The 4,960-nt window shown below is 29.2% G+C and overlaps 1 protein-coding gene across 1 annotated transcript in view; it reads left to right on the top strand.

The window, feature by feature from the left end:
- The first annotated feature begins 1,012 nt into the window (after nt 1-1,012).
- LOC102675220 (transcriptional regulator ovo-like) overlaps nt 1,013-4,960 on the top strand; it is a 65,776-nt gene continuing 61,828 nt past the window's right edge. Inside the window, exons 1-2 of the mRNA XM_031508897.1 lie at nt 1,013-1,551; nt 1,830-1,948. The gene's annotated coding sequence lies outside the window, so the exon portion shown is untranslated. The remainder of the gene's footprint in view (nt 1,552-1,829; nt 1,949-4,960) is intronic.

Raw genomic sequence — 4,960 nt, 5'->3', positions numbered from 1 at the left:
TACAAATATTTCAGAGTGAGAACGTGGTCGAACATGACTAAGTGCGTCGTAAACGAAGCCCTATGTTTACCTTTCATACATATGCTGTTCAATTTATTATATATAATATTTGCTGTGGTAGTGTAAATTAGAGATTGTTTGGCATTCATCCAAAGCATTGAATTCAAAAATGAATTGAACTACGTAATATATCTATTTTTCATTATAAATGGCTTTTATTATATTTTATGATCAACCAAACAAAAGTTTTTTTTATAAATAATTGAATTTTTAATTTTAATAAACTAACAACTGATAAAATTTATGAAGTAACCTTACTTATTCTTTCCTTATTCCATAACAAGTTTGAATAATTTTTAATTAGCTTTTAAAATTCATTTAAATAAAAATGAATAATATATTCTTTTAAGAAAAATATATAATAAAGGATATTATAATAAAGGAAATGGAATTGTTCATATTTGCATGCAATAGATATAATTAAAATAAAAAGAATTTAATATATATGTTTCTTTCAATGCTTATTATTTATTTATATAGTCTTTTTCCTTATGAAATTTAAATATTTAATATTTTATATGTAATATTTGAAGTAATTTCACTTTAATATGTAATATTTTTTATATATGTTCCCTATTATTATCGCAATAACTATAATTTGACCCCTCACATTTCAACAACGCTTCCAGCAATTTATGATATTTATCGCATCGTTAGAATACTAATTTAAAGAATAATATGTAACAGTTTTAGAACTGTTCCTATCGCAATTGATTCCACTTTCACCCTACACTATTATATGTATTCAACGTGTTCCGACACGACGAAATAAATCAGTATTACCTTACGATTGTAGTGTAGAAAATTCCGATTCGGAATGGTCAACGTGCCACAGCTTCTCTTTTTATGAACGCATGCTCCTAGCATCTAGATATCCCATTCTGCAACATAACATAACCTAACGTAATTCACCAACGAATCTAACTAAGCGTATATCGCAAAATTTTACGAAAGTTTCTCCATACTATACCTCGATCGATGTTCACTTTCTCACGCAGTGAACTGCATCAATAGTCCCCCCACTTTTCGTATACTTTCCACCGTGTAGCTCGAAGGACTAAACGCCGGCTGCTTCGTATCATGCTTCGTATTTCACAGGGAACGAACCTCGACGTTAAATTTATTCACACTGATGTTCCTTCTTTCCTTGATAACACATTCTCGCACAATAAGACAATCACAAAACAAAGTTAATGGACAAATTACTTTCTGTCAGGATAACCGTCCGTAGTGTCGAAATTTATTGCGTCGCCGATCGCGCGAAAAAGGACGCTCTCGTTCAATGCGCGCGCATCATGCGCGCATCGACCCCGCGCATGTGCGACGCGCCGTTGCGCAGTGTTAATCCCGCGCATGTGCGTAGTGTCGTTGCGTAGTGTCGGACAGCATGGTGCTTCGAGAACGCGGGAAAAAAATATTAACAAATTGTTTTGTGTGGTGCAATAAATATTCATGGCTGAAGGTGAGACAACAGATACTCTAGACCACATGGTAAGTCAAGTTTACGGGATGAGTCAACGAGTCATCGGCCACTTCCTTTTTCGATACAGCCGGAATACATTGGCTCGTTCTTGAACGTCGTCATCGTATCACCGGACAATAAATAATACGTACCGTTTACGTGAAGCTGTTTACGGCGGTTGAAAGTGATATTACTCTCTTCTTCTTTTTTCCGTTCTCCCTTTCTTTTCAACAAGATTAACCACTCTACCCGTTTAATTAAATATCGTGTTAAACGATTCACAAATTCATTCTATCTTCTCTACAAGAAGACGGATATCACGTGACTTCCATTAATGGCTGCTTTAATGGCGCGAAATTATGAAAAGAATATTGCCTCCAACCCCGGAAGAAGATGTTTGAAATGAGGAATCAACATGAAAAAAAGGTATTTAATTAAAATAATTTCATAATAATATATAGTTTTACTATATTTTATAGAGTATCAAAGAGTTAAATAATTTATTTTTCTGGATTTGTGAAAAATAATAATTGTATTTTTATTTAATTTAAAAATTATAAATTACAAAAGTTAGAATTGAAATAATTTAAATTAGATATTTTATTTTAATTAGAATATTTTTTATAATTAATTAATATATATATATTATATATATATATAAATAGGTAATTGATAATAATTAAAATTTGATTATATTTTTATATTGATTGACTTTAAGAAAACATTTTATAGAAATTATCAATTCTAGTTATAGTGTGATTTGATATAAAAGTATGTTTACTTTTATAATTACAATTTAATTTCTATATCCTTTTTTCTTTCTATTTCTTTTTCCATTATACATTTGTGTGTCTTACCATATCATAAATCAGTCTAAAATCGTAATTCGAAGCGTGAAGACTTTAGTTGCAATGCTCGTCACGCTTTCTTATTTATTGTTAAATATTTTTTGTGTTTTTTGATTTATTCTTGAAAGATTCATTAGAAATAATAAATCTGTAATATATCATCAGTGTTAATTTTATGTTGCTTTGCACCTCTGAACATTTTAATCAGAGATAAAATCTTTTAAGATTTCACTAGAAGACATTATTATTATTATTCTTTTTCCTCAATGAATACTCCTTTTCAACTTTGTATAGAATTAAATACAAATCTAATAAATACAAAACTATTCCAACATCTAATAATCCATAATTACAATTTAGAAAATAGAAAGATATTATACAATGCTTAACAGTTAAATCTTAACATTTGAAAATTTTCAATATTTTTCAAACATAAACGAAGATAGTTTCTATTCATATAATATTTCTTCAAACTTTAATAAAACTTTAATGGAAACCTTGTGAGGCGGAAATCGACTTATTCATGCGAGCAACGTTTCTCTTCTATTCCCAGATAGATTCATATCGTGAAATGCTTGTTCGATTCCGATCTCACAAGATTCTGATTCATCTGATTCATCCTCGAACAACGCGAATAATCATCGTTAGATGTTCATACTTTTATAACAAGAGATTAAGGGTAATTTCAAACGTCCGCAATCATCCGAGACGCGGATGTTGGTCGAGGAAATGAATCCATATGTGACTCACGAGTATAACTGTAAATTATGTTCTTGTTTTTTCTTTTTTTATTATTTTCTTCATTTTCTTTTGACAATCTTTTTCAAAAATCTATCTTTTCTTCAGCCTTGAACTTGGCGTTCTATGCATATGAAACTTTCACGTCGTTAGTCCATATTTTTTTATTTTTCGTGAGTGAAACGCGTATCGTTACAGTTCACAAATAAGTTTTTAACAGGTTGTGCGCGATGAATCGTTAAAATCAAGCTCTAATTAATTCTTGATCGAATATTTGCGCGATACCGCCTATTTCTTATACTGTCGTTAGCAACTTTGAGAAATATATATATGTAGATAAAACATAAGGTTAATTTGTAATAAATAATCAAAAGATAAATGATTGTTTAGATATCGACTAAGTAATTACATGAATATTTCGTAAAAAATTTTATACAAATTTTAGAAATAGCGAATAGAAATTATTCCAGGAGACATTTTAAAAAAAAATACATTGTTTCGAATTGTCTTTTTTAAATTATTAATGCGAATCGTTCGATTTTCTCGTATCGTGATAAAAAATTTAAAAAAAAAGAAAAATCTTAGCAATTTATAATTCTTGCACAAATAATCTGTTACTGAAACAGGTTACAAAAATTGTCACGATCATATTCTTATATCTATTTCTTAACAACGGAAAAACCCAATAAACAAGTGTATCATATCTGTCGAACAAGCGAAACCTTATAAAAAAACAATTTTAATTTTCCTCGAATTTATAATTTCGATACGCATTTCTCACTTCGTTCTATCGCTCAATTTATTTATTTATTTTTTTTCTTCGTCCTTACATGATTAATTAAAGTGATAGTAAAAACAAAAAGTTGAAAGGGAGGGGGAAAGGGAGGGGATGGAAAATTAAAATGCAAATGAACGAGCGTGAGTGTATCGGTGGCTGTGAATTTATGAATAAATTTTACCACGTCACAGACCGGATTTAACTTCATTCGATCTAGTTTAATCATGCGACTTAATGAAGAATCAGGGATCGATGAATCTGAATTCTTAAAAGAGCGGGGCGATATTTATTTCACGATAGATCACGTTTTGCATTCTAAAAACGCGATCCCGATTCGAAATCCTATAAATCAAAATAAAAACTTTTCCTTTCTTTTATTTCGCTTCGTCTTCCTCTCGCGTGGAATATTGTTGCGAGCAAGTTGTAGAATGTCAAGGACTACTTCTATGAAGAGGTAGAAAGAAAAGATAGTCTGTCTCTATTGATTTATTATTGAATTGTTGTTAATTCAATAAACGCGTTAATATTTCAGTATTAGAAAGCTTGACAGATTCGAAGATGACAAGTCGTTTCATTCGTATTTGGTGGGCAAAAATATATCCTCCTTTAGAACTAGAAAAATTCCGTGGAAAAATTTTTCTTCTATGATTTCCTCTTTCTAATTCCAATTTTTATCGTTACTTTAAATTTAAACAAAAATTGTAACAACAATGTCATTTATAAATATTTATAATTAATATTGATAAAAATCTGATAGAATTTAACGATCGTATTGTATCGTAAATATTCGTTTGAATTCAGAGTCACTCAGAAATATTATTCGTTTGTTTTATATTATTTATTTATTTTTATTATTATATATTTATTTATATTATAATATTATTATCGTTTAATAATATAGAATAGTTATCACGAAGGATAGATGAATATGCGTGAAATGGACAGATCGGTTAATTAATTAAAGTCATGTTCGAACGATCATTAAATAATCATAATTAGTGATCATTTATCAAGGACACCATAACAATAATTAAAATTTTAATAATCTTATAAATCGATATAAAACCAGAAATA

Source organism: Apis dorsata, unplaced genomic scaffold, assembly GCF_000469605.1.
Source record: "Apis dorsata unplaced genomic scaffold, Apis dorsata 1.3 scaffold_112, whole genome shotgun sequence".
Classification (NCBI taxonomy): Eukaryota; Metazoa; Arthropoda; class Insecta; order Hymenoptera; family Apidae; genus Apis; species Apis dorsata.
The sequence above is the reverse complement of the archived record's forward strand: the minus strand, read 5'-3'. Positions and strand labels throughout refer to the sequence as shown.